This window comes from Sapajus apella, unplaced genomic scaffold (assembly GCF_009761245.1).
Source record: "Sapajus apella isolate SASKATOON/1434 unplaced genomic scaffold, GSC_monkey_1.0 scaffold89, whole genome shotgun sequence".
Lineage (NCBI taxonomy): Eukaryota > Metazoa > Chordata > Mammalia > Primates > Cebidae > Sapajus > Sapajus apella.
In genome coordinates, this window is record NW_022437029.1 from 5,991,514 (window position 1) to 6,013,962 (window position 22,449).

Consider the following 22,449-nt stretch of genomic DNA (forward strand, 5'->3'; position numbering starts at 1 on the left):
GGAATAAGGGAAGAAGATAACAAACAAACAGCCAACCAATATTTCATTTAAGTCTGTGAAATGCTATGCAAGTGCTGAAGAGTGATTTACTTCCAATTATGTGGTCACTTTCAAAATAGGTGTAATATGATACTGAGAAAAATGTATGTTCTGTGGACCTGGGGTGAAGTCTATAAATATTCACTGAGTTTACTTGTTCCAGGTCTGAGTTCAAATCATAGATGTCCCTGTTAATTTTCTATCTCACTGATCCATCGAATATTAACAATGTGGTGTCAAAGTCTCCTGCTATTATTGTGTGGGAGTCCAAGTCTCTTTATAAGTCGTTAAGAACTTGTCTTATGTATCTGGGTGTTTCTATATTGCGTGCATATATATTTATGATCATTGACTCCTGTTGTTGCATTGGTCCTTTTACCATTATGTAGTGTCCTTAGTTTCTTTTAGTCTTTGTTACTATTAAAGTCTATTTTGTCAGAGACAAAAGTTACAACTCCTGTTATTTTTCTTTTCTTTTTTTTTTTTTTTTTTCTCTTCCTTTGATTGGCAAGTCTTCCACCAACCCTTTGTTTTGAGTCTTTGTGTGTCCTTGCTTATGAAATGGATCTGGATACAGCGAACTGATGGGTTTTGACTTTTTATTCAATTTGCCTGTCTGTGTCTTTGATTGGGGCATTTAATCCATTTAAATTTAGGATTAATATTGATATTTGTGAGTTTAATATTGTTGTTTAATGCTAGCTGGCTATTTTGCCCATTAGTTGATATAGATTCTTCATCATGGAGATACTCTACCTTTTGGTAAGTTTTTGGGATGACTGATACTGGTTGCCCCTTTCTGTGTATAGTGCTTCTTTCAGAAGCTCTTGTAAAGCAGGCCCGGTGTTGATGAAATCTCTGAGTGCTTGCTTGTTCGTGAAAAATTTTATTTTTCCTTCATTTATGAAGCTTAATTTGGCTGGATATGAGATTCTGGGTTGAAAATTTTTTTCTTTGAGGATATTGAATATTGACCCCCACTCTCTTCTAGTTTGTAGGGTTTCAGCTGAGAGATCTGCTTTGAGTCTGATAGGCTTCCCTTTATGGGTAACCTGACCTCTCTCTAGCTGCCCTTAGAATTTTCTCCTTTATTTCAACCCTGGTGAATCTAACGATTATGCGTCTTGGGGTTGCTCTACTTGAGGAATATCTTTGTGGTGTTCTCTGTATTACCTGAAGTTGAGTATTTTCCTGCCTTACTAGGTTAGGAAAGTTTTCCTGAATAATATCCTGAAGAATATTTTCCAGCTTGGATTCATTCTGTTCACGACATTCAGGTACGCCTATCAAACGTAAATTAGATCTTTTCACATAGTCCCATATTTCTTGGAGACTTTGCTCATTCCTTTGTACTCTTTCTTTTCTAATCTTGTCTTCTCATTTCATTTCATTAAGTTAGTCTTCGACCTCTGATATCCTTTCTTCTGTTTGATCAATTCGACTATTAAAACCTGTGCATACTTCAAGGCGTTCTCGTATTGTATTCTTCAGTTCCATTAATTCACTTATATTCCTCACTAGATTGTCTATTCTCATTAGGATTTCATCAAACCTTTTTTCAAGGTTCTTAGTTTCTTTACATTGGGCTAGAACATGTTCTTTTAACTCACAGAAGTTTCTTATTATCCACCTTCTGAAGCCTAAATCTGTTAATGGAACGCACTCGTTCTCCATCAGGCCTTGTTCCCTTGTTGATGAGGAACTGTGATCCCCTGTGGAGGGAGAGGCATTCTGATTTTGGGTTTTCTCAACCTTTTTATGCTGGTTTCTTCCCATCATTGTAAATTTATCCACCTGTCATCTGTGTAATCACCGACTTTCAAATTAGGTCTCTGAGTGGATGTCCAACTTGTTGATTCCCAGCACCGGAATCTGAGCAACCCATTGCACTGGCCAAAACAGCCGCGTTAAGATTCGTGGTGCTTTTCTGCCGGGGAATCTCCGGTCTGGCTTCCTTCTTGAGTCCCCTTTTCAATCAGCTGAATAGGCGACTCTGCCTTCCCGGAGCTTCAAACGTCGACCAAAAGGGGACCCAGTCCCGTTTACTCTGCACCAAGAACCACTGCACCAGGGTGCCAGCAAAACCGCCACAAGAGTCGCACTGGCGACCCGTGGGGCTCCTCTGCAGGGAATCTCCTGGTCCGTGAGCAACAAAAATTCGTCTGAAAGTATGGGGTCCTCTCGTTCTCTGCGCTTTCACTGGGAGCTACAATCCTGGGCTGCTAGTAATCAGCCATCTTGTATCTCTCTCCACCTCTCTCTTTTTAAATGTCAAATTGCCTTGCACCTACCTTCTGTTTCACACTTTTCATCCAGGAGCAAAATAATTCCCTTCTGTTTCTCAGAAGCCACTCAATACTAAACATAGGGACTTATACATGGTAAGTCCACACATATCAGTTAATTAATGGGCATATTTCAAAATTCTGGTGTAAACATCCCCAACTGGGACCAACAAGTAACTTTTCAGGTACAAAACATCTTTCTTTTCCATGGTTCAGATGCCCTTAAACTGTGAAGTCTATTTTAGAGAATCAGAACAATCACCTCTCTAGGGCATGTGAAGAAATGCCTCCTACATGGCTGTCATGTCCTAGAAGCATGTACTCATTAGAGCTATATCCTCTCAAAGCAGAGAGAAACCTTAGGCCCCGCATATTCCAAACCCAGGAACTTGAGACATGGTAAGTCCAGGGACTTGACCACAGTCGTACATAAGCTGTCTGGCCAGGTTGGCACAGAGTGGCGTATGGCCTCCTCTTGGAGATGAGCATCTTGTAGGTTACAGAAACTTTTCTGGGGCTCACAATTTAGACTAAGAGGGCCTAGGGCAGGGGTCTGCAGAGAGGAAGCAGGCTGCCTAGGATGGCTCCAAGGAGAAAAAGAGATGGAGAGGGATGTTCAGGATTCCTTATAAGACATTAAGAAAAAATAGGCATTCAAGTTCAGTGCAGGGTGAAAGTGCACACTTGACGGAGCATGCCCACCCACTGCAGCCTCTGCTGAGATACAGGGAGTTAGAACCCGCGGCATCTGCTAGGAGCCCCACCTGTGCTGATGCGAATGAGGGGCCAGTTGGGCTTGCTGGGGCTCTCAGCGAGGCATAGAAAGGAGGCAGTTGTCCAAAGCAAGGACATTAGCAAAATCAATGCCCCAAACCAAGTCAAATCATAGCTGTAAATACACAGAGGAATTAACCTGTCACCTTGGTCTGAAGTCCAGCTGTGAGAGAGGGGACCAGGGGTTAGCAGAAGCCATCGGTCTGAGCAGAAGCTGCTTGGAGCAGTGGGACCTTAAACAATGCAAGGATCTCCAAAGAGCATTCAAGCCACAGATCTAACAGGAATTGCATGCATGTGTGGGATGGGCAAGACACAGGGCCCATCCAGCCCGACCTGCACGCCATGCTGATAGTCATCTCAGTCTAGGCTGGAAGCTTCAGACCAACACCTATATTTCTGTGTGAGGCTTTTGAAAAGTTTTATCTCCTTCTGGCATATAACTCGTGGGTGCACAGACACACCTAGAGAACACCATACCTTGTTTACATGATTGCTACAATTTGATGTGTGTGTTTAATAATTAATAGTGAATGTGTTAATTGACTTTCAAATAGTGGCTTGGGAGTCTTGGAGTTCAGTTCCTCAGAGGTGCCTCAGGGACCATCCTGGATGGTGGAATGAAAAATTAGGGAACATGGGAGTTGGGCTCCCAGATCTTCCCCTTCACTTCACTGCTCCCACCCCCTCCACATACCACAAACAGAGCCACACTGCTTTTATCTATGTTGCATATTGAGGCCTCTCATAACATTTTTTTTAACAAAACAAATACTTCTGAGGAGGTCATGGTTTAGATACAATGAACATAATTCTCTCTAGCCAGTTTAAACAGAAATCATTACAGAATCATTTAGAGAGATGAAGAAACGGACTCTAGGCTCCTCTTGCAGGGTGTCTTCCAAAGTCATACAAAAAACCTGGGCTGCCAAATAGAACTGTTGATCTTGCCACAATTAGAAAGAAATCTGTGCAACTAGGAAGCTCTTGCTCCAGCTGGCAGCCCCAGAACCAGACAGGCTGCAGTCTAAGTTGACTTGAAAGCCCTCTAATATGGAATTGTTGATTGAGAAGGCCAATTGCTTCTGTGTGCCTGAGACCACCAGGAACAGCAGCTTTGAATGTCAGTCTTAGCAGGAGGTAAGGCTGGGCACTGCCATTCGAACATCGACAGAAATTGCACTGCAGGTGTCACCTTCTGATCCAAGCCTTTTGCTTTAGATGTTCTCCAAGGGAACACTATTAACATGAGAGATGAGAGAATGGCAGAGCACAGAGGTCAGTAAGTCAACGCCTTAGGCTTAGAATTTTCTCTGTAAGAACGTTTGGCTCTGGTTACTGGCACATGGACCTGACTAGAAGCCATTTTGGTCGTAGGGCAACCTTGGAAAGAAACAGACTAAGGCTACTTATATTGGGTTTTATACCACTTACAACCAGACTTAATATGGGCAAATAATAACTCTAAAACATGCCTTAAAAACATTGCCCTCTATAGCAAAAGTGATTTTAGAATAATTGTCTCAAATAGTCTGTGAAGATGAATTAATAAAATGGCTTTTTAGAAATATATGTAGCAAAGGAATTAGCTTTAAAACTTTTAAAAGATTCTGTTACATTGTTTATTCGTGTTCAACTATCAGGTGCACTGTGTACAGAATGAAATTAAAAGATGATTGAAAGTGTTACTAAGATATGATTTATAACTAACTGGTTTGTATTTTTAATAAATATACATAAAATGAAGCATTTATATGATCACTGTCTTCTTGGAAGTAAGCACATAAGCAGATCACACATTTTTTATAATGGTTTTCTTGAATCAAATCACTTTTAAAATTCGTCTTTAGAAACTCACAACCCAAGGCACAAAATAGCCAATACCCTTACATTTTCATTCTTTAGTAGAGTATGCATTTTTGAAATTACCAAAGTCACTTGAGCTAAGCCTGATGAGTAATGTTGGTAACCAAGTTAATTTTATAAAAAATCAAAAGCAAGGCGTGATGTTAAACTTCCATTTGTTTTCTGCAGTGAGTGGCAAACTAGTTACTGACCTTTCAAGTTGTTTCTCTTGATTTTCAGTGTTATCGTATTATTACATTCAAATTGTGAAACTCAGAAAAAGTATGACCAAGAGGGAATTCAAACTTATATTGAGCGAAGAGACAAAAAGAGAGCACTTGACCGCTTTAACTTACATTTTAAAGTGTTTATTATGAAATGTTTGAAACGTGGAGAAGTAGAAGAAAATACGCAACAAATATTCATGTATCTACAATCCAGACTCCATGATTGTTAACATCTTCCCACATTTAATTTATTCCTGTCTTTTTCTCCTACTGGATTTTTTTGTTGTAGGTTTCTTGCATCATGACATTACTCTTAAATAGGTCTGCATGCATTTCCAGGAAATAGATGTTTATCTACAAAATCACAATTGCCAACATTTAACAAAATTAACAATCATTTTCTAACACTAAAATTGTCTTTCTTTGGCCATCTTCAGGTTGTTTCCTAAGTTCTTTTGATTACACAGCAGTATTTTTTTTATCATTTCCTAATTTTGTTGTTGTGATTTTCTAGTATGAGAAGGTGTTCCAGATCTAACTTATTCTTTTTTTTTTTTTTTTTTTTGATGGAGTCTTGCTCTCTTGCCAGACTGGAGTGCAGTGGTGTAATCTCGTCTCACGACAAACTCTGCCTCCTGAGTTCAAGCGATTCTCCTGCCTCAGCCTCCTGAGTAGCTGGGATTACAGGTGCATGCCACCATGCCCAGTGAATTTTTGTATTTTTAGTAGAGGCGGAGTTTCACCATGTTGGCCAGAATGGTCTTGATGTCTTGATCTCCTGATCCACCCGCCTCAGCCTCCCAAAGTGCTGGGATTACAGCCTTGAGCCACGTGCCCAGTCATCTTTTTTTCTTAGTCCCAGACAAAGCCATTTCTCTAAGGAGCCATGGTTCCCTTCACTGAAAAATTGTTTTTAGAGACCACAATTTGGGTCTAACATTTGCACACTCTTAACTGAGTTCATCGATGTTTCTGGGTTTTCTAAGTAGATATAAATAGGAAATACATATACATCTATAAAATGAATTATGAATCAATACTGAAAATTCCAATTTAAATTTAGGACCACAAATTTTACTTAGCCTCATCAATTTTACATTGGAATCACTGCCATGCAGGAAATTCCAGTTCCCAATGGCATCAATGTAATCGTTAATTTGCTTTATCCCACAACATACATGCATCCAATATGCATATATTTCAGGATAATTATACTAACACAACTATTAATATTTTGTTTCCTAAAAACAGTTGAAAACACTTTGTACTGTTTTATTCCTTGAGACTATTTCACTAAAATATAGTCATCATTGTATCCTAAAGTAATTTGAAATTATTCCTCTTACTGTAGTTTTGTCAATTAAATATATAGATTTATTTGTTTTATTTTGATTTTTAAAATTTTATTTTGTTGTATAATAGTGCAAAAACATTTTTCAAAATGATGTTGGTTTATCCTTCTATATTTTTATATAAGTAAATATGCATGCATATTTATTTCTTGTCATCTCTCACTGATAAATATTAGGTATTATATACGATTTCTCCTCTTGATTTTACCACTTGATAATATATTCTAGAGATCACTCCATAATTATATGTGGAGCTATTTCTGAGAAATAATGTTTTTATATGGATACATGGTATACCATTGCGTGGCTGTACCACAGTTTATTCAATCAGTACCAAATATTTTTACTGGAAATATTTACATTACCAAGGAGTCTTATGCATGCATATTTCACACTTTTCCCCTACAATATTTTTGAGATGTATTTGTGGATGTAGGATCGCTGGGTTAAAGGGTAATACATATGTAATCCTGCTACATATTGCCCAATTTATCTTCATAGGTGTTGTAACAGTTTGTATTTTATCATCAATGTTTAGGAGTGCTTTTCCCTTAGCTTTGGCCCATTTCTCTACAGAGATTTTGGGTCTCTTTCATTACCATTGTGGAAATGTTTTTCCATGTTAGACATATTAAGACTTTGTGATGTAAATTGCAATTGTTTTCCAGCTTTGGGGTTCTTTTTACTTTGCTTTTGGTGTTATTCATTCCCAGATTTTAAAGGAATGAATCCATTCTTTCAATACTGTTAGGGACTCATTTTTCACTTTAAATCTTCAATCAATTTGGAGTTTATTCTGGTGTTTAGTCTGAGGAATGGATCCATTGCCTTGTTTCATATGTCTGTGTATTTATTACAACATCACTTCTTTAAAAGGGTCATTTTTTACCTATTGATATAAGATACACATTTAATGTCTACTCAACTTCCATATATAAACAGTCCTAGTTCTGGACCATCTATTCTGTTCCATTGGTCAATGTGTTTTAAATTGACACATGATAATTGTACATATTTATGAGGTACACTGCGATGTTTTGATATATGTATACATTATGTAAAACTGAAATCAGGGTATTTAGCATATCCATCACTTCATACATTTATCCTGTCTTTGTGATCAGGACATTAAAAATCCTCTGTTCTAGCTATTTTGAAATATGTAATACCATCTTGTTAACCATAGTCACCCTATGTGCAATGGAACACCAAAATTTACTCCTCTTAACTGTACCTTTGTGCCTATTGACCAATTTCTCCCTATCCTTCTGCCTCCCAGCCTCTGGTAACCACTGTCCTAACTTTCTACTTCTATGTGAGTAACTTCTTTAGAATCCACCTATGAGTGAGATAATGCAATATTCGTCTTTCTCTCCCTGGCTTATTTCACTTAACATAATGTCCTCCAGGTTTATATACGTGATAAATGACAGGATTTATTTTTGTTAATCGGCTAGATAGTATTTTATTTTGTATACATACTCCATTTTCTTTATGTATTCATTCACTGATAGACATTTAGGTTGAGTCCATATCTTGGACCCAAGATATGTGTTGCAATAAACATCAGAGTGTGGATACCTCTTTAACATAGTGATTTCATTTTGTGGCAGGGGGCAGCAGCAGATATATACTCAACAGTTGGATTCCTGAATTATATGGCAGTTCTATTTTTTAATTGTTTGAGGAATCTTAATACTGCTTTCCATAATTACTGTACTAATTTACATTCCTACCAATAGTATAAAAGAGTTCCCCTTTCTCCACTTTTGTACCAGCATTTGCTATTTTTTAAAAATCTTTTTGATAACTGCCATTTTAATTGAGGTGAGTTTATATCTTTTTGTAGTTTTGACTGGCATTTTCCTAATGATGAGTGATACTGAACATTTTTTTCATATACCTGTTGACCATTTGTATGTCTTCTTTTGAGACATAGCTATTCAGATATTTTCTCTACTAACAGTATTAATTTGAATTCATGAACATGGAGTACCTTTCCAATGTTTTCTGTGGTCTTAAATTTTTTAAATCAATGTTTATAGTTTTCAGTGTGGAGATTTTTCACCTCTTTGGCTAAGTTTATTACTAAGCATTTTATTTCTTTTGTAGCTATTGTAAATGAGATTGATTCCTTTATCAGACAGTTTGCTATTGGGTATAAAAATGTTACTGATTTTTGTATGTTGATTTCAAATCCTGCAACGCTACTGAATTTATTAGTTCTCACTGTTTTTTAATGGATTCTTTGGGGTTTTCTATACATATTATCATGCTGTCTATAAACAGGGATAATTTCATTTCTTCCTTTCCAATTTTGATTCCTTTTACTTATTTCTCTTGCTTGTTTACACTGGCTAGGACTTCCAGCACTATGTTGAATAGAAGTGATGAAAGTGGGCATCCTTATGTTGTTCCAGATCTTAGAGGAAAAGTTTTCAATTTTTTCCCATTCAGTATGATATTAGTTGTGGATTTTTATATATGGCTTTTACTGCGTTTATGTATCTACACCTGTTCCCAATTTGTTGAGAGCTTTACCATGAAAGAATGTTAAATTTTGTCAAATGCTTTGTTGGCATCTATTGAAATGATCATATGATTTTTGTCCTTCATTCCGTTAATGTGATACATCATGTTTATTAGCTTGCATCTGTTAAAACATCCTCACATTCCTGGATTAAATCCCACTTGATCATGGTGAAAAATCTTTTTATTGTGCTGTTTAACTCAGATTGCTAGTATTTTGTTGAGAGTGTTTGCATTTATGTACATCAGAAATATTGACCTGTAGTTTCTTTTTCTGTTGTGTCCTTGTCTGATTTTGGTATCAAGATAATGCTTGCCTTGTAGAATGAGTTTGAATGTATTCCTTTCTCTTCAATTTTTAAAAAAATAGTTTTAGTAGAATTGATATTAATTTTTCTTTAAATATTTCATAGAATTCAGTAATGAAGCTATCAGCTCCTGGGCTTTTCTCTGATGGGAGACTTTATTGATTTAATATCATTACTTGTTATCGATCTCTTTAGGTGTTCTGTTCTTCATGGTAGATTATATGTGTCCAGATACATATCCGTTTTTTTCTAGTTTATCCAATTTGTTGGTATGTAATTGTTCATCATAGCCTCTTATGATCCTTTGTATTTCTGTGGTATCAGTTGCAGCATTGACTTTTTGTCTCTGATTTTATTTATTCTAGTTTTCTCTCCTTTTTTTCTTAGTCTGGCTAAATAGATGTAACAGACATTTGTAGAACATTCCACTCAACAGCTGCATAATATAGATTCTTCTCAACTGCACACAGGAGACATTCTCTAGGGCAGATCATATAGTAGGCCACAAAATAAGTCTTAGAAAATTTAAGAATATTAAAATCATATCAAATATCTTTTCTGAGCACAATGGTATAAAACTTGAAATCAATACAAGATAACTTTCGAAAACTTTACAAAAACACGGAAACTAGACAGCATGTTTAGTGCTTTCTTTCAAACATCAATGAGTGTTTACTTTTGTTCAAAACCCTTTCTGCAAATTTGGAGGTGATTATATAATTTGTATCCATAGAGAATGTTAATGTTTTTATAATATCAAACCAACTTTGCAGTTCCGGGATAAATACCACTTCATCCTAATGAATTTAAAAATATATATTTTATTTACTAATAGTTTATTTAGGACTTTGTATATATACTTCTAAGTAAGATTGGTCTGTAGGTGTGCAAAGCCTTTGTCATAGCATTCCATTATTAAAGGTAAGCAAACAGTGAAAAATCCTTACATATTTAAGAAATTTCTTTACTATGAAAGGCCAAGATTAACAAATAACAAAATGGAACTTGGAGGAAATGAAGATAAGCCAAAGGAAAAACATAGTTAAATAACAAACTTCAATGTTTTCAGAGAGACAAGAAAATATAATACATCAGAGCATAATAAAGATAAGTTGGAAATTAAAAATGAATTAACTAAAGTGGAAAAGACAATATCAGAGTTGGAGAATGATGAGGTGTTACCCAGAATGTAAAACAAGGAGCTAAATAAATGAAAATACAGAAAAAATTTGTATTTTGTATTTGAATTTGCAAATTAGTCTAAATTAGAGTAAAAGAATATCTATAAAAATGATAATAAACAAATACTCTTTAAAATGAGAAAAAAAAACAAAAATAATGTTTTTGGAAATAAGAAAGTATCTGAAAATAGAATGGTATGAAGTTCCAGATTAAAAGGTCCCATCAATTAATTACTCAGCAAAATGGAGACAGAAATGCCTTAACATTCTGGAAAAAATATGCTGTATTACCTGAAGTTCTCTACTGAGTCAAACAATTATTCAAATAAGAGAATAAAGTAGACATTCTCAGGTCCTCAAAATATTTTCGCCATGTCCCTTTATCCGAGATCTCCTGGAAGAAGTGGTCCTCCATAAAGAGAACATATAGTACTTTGGGCTTCAGAGCAAAGGAATCCAGCTTAGGAGAGTGGTGGAAGGCATCTCCAGGCTGATAGTAAATGAAAATCTAATGCTGGAAATTGTACATTTGCCACATTTAAGCAAAAGAGCATGTTCCAGGTAGATGGTCTTTAGGAAAGAGATAGATTCCTAACATACTGAATGCACTGGAAATGCATCAATGTGAGAATGCATTAACTGTCCGTTGTACATTTCTAGTGGAGAATTTAAAAACATATTAATGAAAAGTATAAAGAAATTTAACTAAATGAATAAAATAATTGCTTATGTATGTACTTTGCAAGGGACTGATAATGAATAATAGAATTTAAGTTGGAAAATGCAAGCTTGAAGGAGATCACTGAAAATTTGATAGGATCAATGTAAGGGTCTTTTGTGACTAAATGAGTGTTGGAATTTGAGTGCTTTGGGAAGTAAGCTGGATGATAGCAGGCAGTTGCCAAGGGGACTAGGACGCTTTCAATTGAGAATATGGAGGCATAACAATTATTAATAATGACAAGTTTAGGTTATGATCATAGGAATAAAATAGCTGAAGTAAGGATGGGGTACAAGAGCTTTGGAGGAGAGGAAGTCAAAGAATTGAGAGGCTGGGATGTTAAATGGATCACCTATATCAACACTAAAATTACCAAGACTCAAAACGGGAAGAATTCTGGCAAGAGTAAGAGCAAGCCCAGAACCAAACTCTTCAGGGAATAAAGCCGAGTGACCCAGGGCTTTGCAGATGACTGCAACAAGGAGGGACACGAGGTGAGATAGCCCAAATGATATTTGAAGCTGGGGGTTCTTAGGGAGGAGGGAGGTACAATAGCTGGAAACCAATGGTATCTGGGGTTGGGGAGAGAAAACGACCATCATTTAAGTGAGCTGATAGAGAAACAATGTCCTGAGGGAAGAGTCAAGCAGCAGGTGGTGGGGTATGGAGAACTGAAAGAAAGTCTAGGGCATGGATAAACCTGGAAACCATCATTCTCAGCAAACTGACCCAAGAACAGAAAACCAAACACCACATGTTCTCACTCGTAAGTGGGTGTTGAACAATAAGAACACCATGGACACAGGGAGGTGAACATTACACACCAGGGCCTGTTGGGGGGTGGGGAGGCCTAGGGGAGGGATAGCAGGGTGTGGGCGGATAGGGGAGGGATAGCATTAGGAGAAATACCGAATGTAGATGACGGGGTGACGGATGCAGCAAACCACCATGGCACATATGTACCTATGTAACAAATCTGCACGTTCTGCACATGCACTCCAGAGCTTAAAGTATAATAAAAACAAACAAACAAACAAACAAACAAATAAATAAATAAATAAATAAGTCTAGGGAAGAGTGTGAAAATATTAGAGCTCATTGACTTAAGCATCTACACCTGAGGTTTGAAAAAAATGAAAATTCAGTAAATTCTCTCGGGAAGCCATCCTTCTGTCCTCAGGATGGCTAAGAACTCCTCTCCTGTGGTCTGCTGTGCATATCTTTGTCTGGAATTACCATATACAAAGTGGCCTTTAGATGTTCCTCTCCCTCAACTCAACTGTTAAGCCTTGAAGGACAAGAATCATCTTGTTTTCAGCTGTAAGATGACAGTTCCCAGTGAGAAAAGAAAAATAGTTCAGAGCAGCGTGAGCCATGTGAGTTATGCAAAATTTATTGGGCCCAGAGAGACATAAGTATGGGACTAAAGTCATGCCCTCTCTCCACCCATGCCTGGAGGTGTCTTCCTGCCCCCAAACATGGCTAATTCCTGCCAATTAGGCCTTCTTGCTTTGTGGATGGAGGTCAGGCTTGCATCCATGGCATTGACAAGATCTAGGGAACTCAAAGGTTATGACAGCAGGGGAAAGGCAGCACAAAGGTAAATGTTGATAGTTCCCACCCCCTAGATCCCCTGTTAACATAGGTGAAAAGCCACATTGGCACCCATGGGTGGCATTCTGCTGAGGTCACCGGGACTTGGGAATATAAGGATGGAAGAAAGAAAAGGGGATGCTTTTTTCTTTCCCTCATGTACCCCCAGGTATTGGCTGGGAAGATAAAGAAACTAGGGATGCCTTGTTACCATCTTTCTAGATGGATAGCCAATCATCTTCAACCTGTATTTCTCTCAAATGCCTCCTGAATCACTGGGATTCCTTTGAGAAAGAAAAAAGCCTTCTTCTTCCTTTTGCCTCCTTTGTCCTCTCTTCACAGATGGATAATCATGTCCCTGTACCACAGGAAACACTCCTTGGGTGCATCCCCCAGACTGAGGATCTACCCCAAACCTTAAGCTGCTTTGCTGAAATTGAGCTCAGGGTAGGGAACACAGAAGCCTGACACGCTGGACAAAGGGTAGAAATTTTTACCAGTCGGACTTCTGGCCTCCCTCTCCCTGTGCAAATCGGTTGAATGAATGATAAAATCACTGTTTATGTCATCTGTAAAGTTTTGAATAATGGTAAAAAAGATTTATGAGACTAGTCTTAAGCCATAGCCAATCTGGTGTGCTTTGTGTGTCTTTCTGTATGGTTCTGTCATGAAGAGGGGTACCTTAGGATAGAATGTGGGTCTAGGACCCCATAAGCCTACTGTTCAAGCCAGCCCGGCAAATGGTCAGTAACAAACTTCAGATCTCCATCTTGTTTTATGTTCTTGGGAGTTTGACCTTGTAATCACGTGGTAATGCTTTTGGGCCTTCCCAAAATAGTCAACTACATTAAGAAAGATCCATTCCAGTTTATCTATGGAAATCCCAGAAGCCTGATTGAGTTTGTCCATGTGGATAGCTTGGTGCAGGCTCCCATTCCAGCTTCAGAGGCCCTGATTACTGACAAGGGCTATACTGCCTCTGGGCAGCCCTACTTCATCTCAGATGGCTGACCAGTGAACAACTTTGAGTTCTTCTGGCCTGTGGTTGAGGGTCTAGATTACATGCTCCCATTCACCCACCAGCTTTGACCCTGTTTTGCTTTGCTTTCCTAACAGAGATAGCTCACTTATTTTGGGTCCACTCTGCAACTTTCAGCCGCTTCTCACCCACACTGAAGTTTACAAAACTGGTGTTACCCATTATTTTAGCTTAGAGAAAGCCAAGAAAGAGCTAGGTTATAAGACTCAGCCATTTGACCTCCAGGAAGTAGTGGAGTGGTTTAAAGGCCATGGTTATGGCAGAAGTTCTGGAAGTCATGACTCAGAGTGTCTTGTTTGGGTTGGGCTGTTCATCTTTCTTCTGATTAGAGCAGTTCTCATGTGGCTGTCTTCTGTGATTCTGTAACTGTGAAGGAGGGGCCAGAAAGAAACCCATCACGCTTGGCTGAGATGTTTCTCAAGAAACATGTGTTTTAAAATGTGTACAGTGATATCTGACACCAAACATTGGCTCTTCAAATTGCTACTTAAGAATAGGTTCTTGGATTGAATCTTTATTTCCTTTTTTTTGAATTTAATTTATTTTTTATTGTAATTTACGTTCTGGGGTACATGTGCAGATCATGCAGGATTGTTGCATAGTACATACATGGCAAAGTGGTTTGCTGCCTTCATCCCCCCATCACCTATATCTGGTATTTCTCCTCTCATTATCCCTCCCCACCCTCACCACCTCTGCTTTCCCACCCCTAATCTCCTCCTACTGACCACAGTGTGTGATGCTCCTCTCCCTGTGTACATGTGTTCTAATTGTTCAACACCCGATTATGAGTGATAAAATGTGGTGTTTGGTTTTCTGTTCTTGTGTCAGTTTGCTGAGAATGATGGTTTCCGGATTCATCCATGTCCCTATGAAGGACACGAACTCATCATTTTTTATGACTGCATAGTATTCCGTGGTGTATATTTGCCACATTTTCTTTAATATAGAATCTTTATTTCTTAATTGCTTGCACTAATCTGGATGGGAATGAAAAAAAGGAAGGAAAGAATACTTTGAAATTTGGCATCCTATGTCCTCTGCTTTAGGTAAGTGCAACAGAAGTCAGTTTGGAGCCATAGAAGTAGGCTTAATTGGGATGGAAATGTCTGTTTTGGATTTCTTAGATGCAAAGTATGTTTATTTCCATTGCATGTAATCTCATCTACCTAAAATGGAGTAAACCACTGACTGATGTGGGAATGACAAAGCACTTTTGGGCTTGAAAGTGTGTGAAAAACACCAAATTGACCCAGATCCCTAACAGACCAACCCTCCAAGGGGATAGTGACAGTTGCAGGGGAAGCATTAGCTATTTACATTATAAGTTTTAGGCATTAACTTTTGCCCTTTGCAGTATCAGGGCATTATGCCTATGTGAACACGTGGTAATGTGTGATGTTTAGGTCTTTATCCTACCTCAGAAGATTCTTTTGAGGATTCAATTAGATAAAGGATACAAAGTGCTTCTTAATACACATAGCCATTATTCATAATTGTAATGCTACATTGCTTATGAGGGCTTTCTTCCTCAGTGTTCTCCTTAGAGGGCTGTTGCTACAGAACTTTCTGGAATGTCTTTGGATGTGCCCTCAGAGCCTGTGACAAGTTTATTGGATACACCCAGTGTTTGCAAAGTTTTGGCCTCTGAGAAGGTCAAAAGGAAACAGCCAAAATTCTGATGATTAAGAGAGGCAAGCAAGATGATGCCAATTTTAATTTTAAAATGAAGCATCGAAGCTCGAAACACATAGATGACTATTTCTGGGAAGAAGTTTGGCTCTGTGGAAACAGCTTACAGTGAGGAATGTGTTGAACAATGGCAGCACTGGCCACCCATGAACTGTTACAGATCTTCCAGTTAGCATCTAACTGGAACAGATGTTCCGTGGCTCCAGCTACAGAAAGGATAGTATGGGAACATTATAAGGGTGACACATTGCTGTGAAAAGTTCTGCTGGAGTTATTCTGAGAGTATCTGTAGAATATAAACAGATGAGCAGTCCCTGTTGAATGCTCCCTTGATGTTTTGGGAAAGGCTCTGAACTTGATGTCAGAAGACCTACACCATGAATATTACATGTGGCCTTAGCTAAGAAACAGAAGCCCTTTAGAACTTACCTTCCTCACTTGGGAGCTCGGACTCACTGGATTTCCTCTTTTTGTAAACCCGCCCACCTCACAGGGTTCACTGGGAGCATATAACAAGATGTGGTGAAAGTACTTTTAATATAAATCACAACATTTAAAAAATAAAATAACTTACCAGGTTTTACACTAAAATTAAAAATTGCTAAGAGTTGTCATTATAATTGAGACTACTGAAAATTGATTTACAAGCAAGATGTATAAGGAAAGTAAAATGTGTTTTTAGTAGAAGATTATAAGAAGGCATAGGAATGTAAATTTTTGCCTAGGTTTAAAAGATTGTTTTGAATTAGGTAAGCTAAAGTTGAAGGTTTAAACAAATTGTGGAAGGTTTCTAAAAATTAATCTTGCAAAAGAAATTATGTGTGTGAACGTATCGACTAACTTCAGAAATGTATTATATGGTTTTCCTGTAAATTGAGCATTGAAATAAAAGCATAACAAGGTTTTCTGAAAGCACTAATCTGATCTTTAACAAAAATTTATAAAGGGTTATAAATGTTTATAAGAATCTCAACTCATGGTCAAACTGGTTAAGATTGAATAGAATTATCTATAAGTTTTCATTTAAAAATCGGGTTTGACATTAATAGACTAATGCAAGGGTAAAATTTGACTTTCTGTCTCTTGAACAAGATTTTCATGTAACAGCAAGGAGATGAATGATTTTGCCTTTAAAAAAAATCTGAGTCATCATTTTGGCTAAATAATTACCTTGAATTATTTGGAATTCTATTCCATAATTGTTCAAGTGTTTTGAACATTTAACCTGTTTGGTAGTCTTTCCAAAATCAAATTTCAGCTTCAAAAATGGTCTCTCCTGACCCCTAACTTTGGGATGCTATGGAGGGCCCCTGGAGCATCCAAAAGAATGGTAAACAGTATTTTTGACATGTTTAGTCATGTGGTATTGCCAAAATAAAAATAATGCTTAACCTTCTTTAGGTTATATTTTAGTGAATAATATTAATGTATGTTCCAAAGTTGTATAGGATTTCTAAAATTCTAATGTCTATCAATCATAATTAAGGTTATGATGTTAAGATATTGTAAATCACAGAGATAACCAAATTTCCTTGTCAATCGTGTTCTTGACTGTAACTATTCTGACATTTTGTCATTCATATTTAATTGTTGTCTTGTTTTGATCCTTTTCAAAAGATGGTTTATAATCAGCTCTAGAACTTTGACAGGTGCTCTAAAATTCAGGTTTCTGAGACCTTTGAAGATTATAATATTGGAATAGAGGGAAACATACAGGACTCATGAAGAGCTGAAATGTTCATGAATATTTCAGATGTTCATGAAAGCAGAGCAAGAGTTAATGGATTGGACTGAACTAATAGAAAACTGAAGCAATCTTTTTAACTTTTTGCTTAAACCATTGCTGATCCTTGTTTTTCAGGGGGCAAGGAAACTTATTTTGAGCTATTTATGGTCTTTAATAATTGAGTAAGCTATACTCCTCTGAACAAAGTATGGAGCATATTTGTTTCTCTCTGTGCCTGGCTTCTCCAGAATTTTGAAACTATTTATGAGTATTCTTAGCTTATGGCAATATAGTTATTTGCATCAGTTGCAATAAAAGTCAATTTTCTTTTGCAATAGGATGCAATTGGAGAAACTTGTTGTTTTACCATGGAATTGACTGGAAGGATGTGCTTCCACTTAAGGAATCTGGCTTGACTTTAAGAGTTAATAAAAGCCACCTAGGAAAACTGGCCTCATTCCTTGTCTATACACTCCCTGTACAGGGTTCCTAACCTGTGGTGACTAAAGAATGTCACTTTCTAACAGGACCAGGAGCCCTATGTTTTTGGGACTTCAAGAAGAGAGGAATTTATGAAACTCATATGTATTTGAGGGCAAACCAATGGCTGGGCTTGGTTTTGAAAGGTCTTATCTGAGATTCCTTGTGGAACAGAGTTCCATCAAAGCCAATTAAAAAATCTATGTGAGAAATAATTATTCTTGCTGCACTTTATGCAAATAATCAGGCCAAGTATAAGACTGAAGTATATTTTGCAAACAACTCAGTCCTATCATGATTTGTTTTTGATAAAAATGAGGACTGGAGAGAGAAAAATTATGTTTCAAAACATACCATGCACTTGTCATTAAATTCTAATCTTGTCAATTATTTTTAAGATTTTGCCTACATTTTAGACTAACCCTTCTTATTCCTGTGAACCAACCAGTGATCTTTGGCTGCAGCTCAGAAGAAAAAAAAGGAACGAGTAATGTAATAATCTGGATCAGTATTTTAATTCTGAGCAATTATCCTGCAAATCCTGCCAGTTGATGGTAGTAAATGGGATACTCATAACCAAGAAGTTTCTCTCTTTTTGGGAAAATAAGACCAAGGGAGCTAACCAAAGTGAAGCCCCATGCTCCCAAATCTTAGCAGGCATAGATGTAGCCACCAGTTATATGGGCATGTTGGCAGCCTTGGGATTTTTGAACTGTCCTTATCCTTTTGTTTCATTTGTATATATGTCTATTAAGGACCCAAATTTTTTATTCTCACTTAGAGGCCATTAAGCTTCAAATGATGATGCAAATGGAACGGTGTATGGATGCATCATTCTTCCCGAGACCCTTAAACCAAACTCAGGAGGAGTCCTAACCCCACTTTCCCAAAACAGCATGCCCTATCAGCAGGAAGCAGTTAAGAACAGTCATTATCTAATGACCATTGATGATGAGTATTTTTTCATATGTTTGTTGCCCTCATTGATGTCTTCTTTTGTAAAGTGTCTGTTCATATCCTTCACCCACTTTTGAATGGGTTTGTTTTTTTCTTGTAAATCTGTTATAGTTCTTTGTAGATTCTGGATGTTAACCTTTTGTCAGATGGGTAGATTGCAAAAATTTTTTCCCATTCTTTTGGTTGCTGGTTCACTCTAATGATTTTTTCCTTTGCTGTGAAGGAGCTCTAGAGTTTAATTAGATCCCTTTGTCTATTCTGGCTTTCGTTACCAATGCTTTTGGTGTTTTAGCCATGAAGTCCTTGCCGATGCCTATGTCCCGAATGGTTTTGCCTAGGTTTTCTTCTAGGATTTTTATGGCGTTAGGTGTTATGTTTAGATCTTTAATCCATCTGGAGTTAATTTTAGTGTAAGGTGTCAGGAAGGGGTCCAGTTTCTGCTTTCTGCATGTGGCTAGCCAGTTTTCCCAACACCATTTGTTAAACAGGGAATCCTTTCCCCATTGCTTGTTTTTGTCAGGGTTGTCAAAGATCAGATGATTGTAGATGTGTGGTGTTGCTTCTGAGGCCTCCGTGCTGTTCCATTGGTCTATGTCTCTGTTTTGGTACCAGTACCACACTGTTTTGATTACTGTGGCCTTGTAGTATGGTTTGAAGTCAGGCAGCGTGATGCCTCCAGCTTTTTTCTTTTTGCTTAGCATTGTTTTGGCTATGCAGGCTCTCTTTTGGTTCCATATGAAGTTTGAAGTGTTTATTTCCAGTTCTGCAAAGAAGGTCATTGGTAGCTTGATGGGGATAGCATTGAATCTATAAGTTACTTTGGGCAGTATGGCCATTTTCACAATGTTGATTCTTCCCAACCACAAGATGGAATGTTTTTCCATCTGTTTGTGTTCTCTCTTATTTCACTGAGCAGTGGTTTGTAGTTCTCCTTGAAGAGGTCCTTTACATCCTTTGTTAGTTGTATTCCTAGGTATTTTATTTTCTTTGTAGCAATTGTGAATGGGAGTTCACTTTTGATTTGGCTCTCTGTTTGTCTGTTATGGTGTATAGAAATGCTTATGATTTCTGCACATTGATTTTGTATCCTGAGACTTTGCCGAAGTTGCTTATCAGTTTGAGAAGATTTTGGGCTGAAAGGATGGGGTCTTCTAAATACATAATCATGTCATCTGCAAATAGAGACTATTTGATTTCCTCTCTTTCTATTTGAATACCGTTTATTTCTTCCTCTTGCCTTACTGCCCTGGCTAGAATTTCCGATACTATATTGAGTGGGAGTGGTGAGAGAGGGCATTCTTGTCTTGTGCCAGATTTCAAAGTGAATGCTTCCAGTTTTTGCCCATTCAGTATGATATTGGCTATGGGTTTGTTGTAAATAGCTTTTATTATTTTGTGATACATAGCATCAATACCTAGTTTATTGAGGGATTTTAGCATAAAGGGCTGTTGAATTTTGTCAAAGGCCTTTTCTGCATCTATTGAGATAATCATGTGGTTTTTGTCTTTGGTTCTGTTTATGTGATGGATTATATTTATAGACGTGTGTATGTTGAACCATCCTTGCATCCCCCGGATGAAGCCTACTTGATCATAATGAATAAGCTTTTTGATTTGCTGTTGCATTCTTTTTGCTAGTATTTTATTGAAGATTTTTGCATTGATGTTCATCATGGGTATTGGCCTGAAATTTTCTTTTTTGGTTGCATCTCTGCCCGGTTTTGATATTAGGATGATATTGTTCTCATAAAATGAGTTGGGGAGGATTCCCTCTTTTTGTATTGTTTAGAATAGTTTCAGAAGGAATGGCACCAGCTCCTTTTTGTATGTCTGGTAGAATTCGGCTGTGAACCCATCTGGGCCTGGGCTTTTTTTGGGTGGTAGGCTCTTAATTGCTGCCTCAACTTCAGCCGTTGTTATTGGCCTATTCAGGGTTTTGACTTCTTCCTGGTTTAGTCTTGGGAGAGTGCAAGTATCCAGGAATTTATCCATTTCTTCCAGGTTTACTGGTTTTAGTGCATAGGGTTGTTTGTAGTAATCTCTGATGGTAGTTTGTATTTCTGTGGAATCAGTGGTGACGTCCCCTTTATCATTTTTTATTGCATCTACTTGCTTCTTCTCTCTTTTCTTTTTTATTAGTCCGGCTAGTGGTCTATCTATTTTGTTGATCCTTTCAACAAACCAACTCATGAATTTGTTGATTTTTTTTTTGAAGTGATTTTGTGTCTCTATCTCCTTCAGTCCTGCTCTGATCTTAGTTATTTCTTGTCTTCTGCTAGCTTTTGAGTTTTTTTGATCTAGCTCCTCTCTTTCAGTTTTGATGATAGGGCCATCTCACACTGGTTAGAATAGTGATCATTAAAAAATCTGGAGACAACAGATGCTGGAGAGGATGTGGAGAAATAGGAACACTTTTACACTGTTTGTGGGAGTGTCAATTAGTTCAACCATTGTGGAAGACAGTGTGGTGATTCCTCAAGGACTTAGAAATAAAATACCATTTGACCCAGCAATTCCATTACTGGGTATATACCCAAAGAATTATAAATTGTTCTATTATAAAAACACAAGCATACATATGTTCATTGCAGCACTATTTATAATAGCAAAGACCTGGAACCAACCCAAATGCCCATCATCGATAGACTTGGTAAAGAAAATGTGGCACATATACACCATGGAATACTATGCAGCCATAAAAAACGGTGAGTTCATGTCCTTCATAGGGACATGGATGAATCTGGAAACCATCATTCTCAGCAAACTGACACAAGAACAGAAAACCAAACACGGTATGTTATCACTTGTAGGTGGGTGTTGAACAATTAGAACACATGGACACAGGGAGGGAGGCATCACACACTGTGGTCAGTGGGGGTGGCTAGGGGAAGGACAGCAAGGGTGGGGAGGGATAATGAGGGGAGAAATACCAGATATAGATGATGGGGGGGATGAAGGCAGCAAACCACCTTGCCATTTATGTACCTATTCAACAATCCTGCATGATCTGCACATGTACCCCAGAACCTAAAGTACAATTAAAAAAAAAAAAAGAACAGTCATTATCAAGCTTGCCTTAGGCAAACAGTAAGAGAAGCTCCCCAGAGAACCTTCCACCCCACCCCACAAGTGCTTACACCATTTGTTTGGTGCAGATAAGGGGTCTTGCATAGGTGGCTTGCCTAAACATGCCTACAGTGAAAAATTCCATCCCTTAACACATGTGCAGTAAGGAAAATAAATAAATATGGAGCAGCTCAGTCTAAGTGCCCACATGTGCACTAGAAGGATGGGGTGGAGCTGCCAGGAATTCACAGCTTATGCCCTGGTATTCAACTGTGAAAGGGGCAGCCGAAAATCTGCTTTTCAGGGTCCCTCTCTTCTGTGAGCTTTCCTTTCACTTAATAGATCCTACACCACTAACTCTTTGATGTCTGAGTGCCTATTTCTTCCTGGTTATGAGACAAGAATCTAGACCTAGCTGAGCTAAGGAACAAAAGTCCTGAATCATTGGTATGATTCAGACATTTCTGTCTTACTTTGATTCTTCTAAAAAAATGGTTTATAATCAACTATAGTCCAAAATTTGCTTTTTCTTCAAGGAGATTCTAGAAAGTACTCTTAAATACAGGTTTCTGATAACTTTAGATATCATATCCTTGGACTATGTAAAAGCACACAGAACTCTAATAAACTGATGT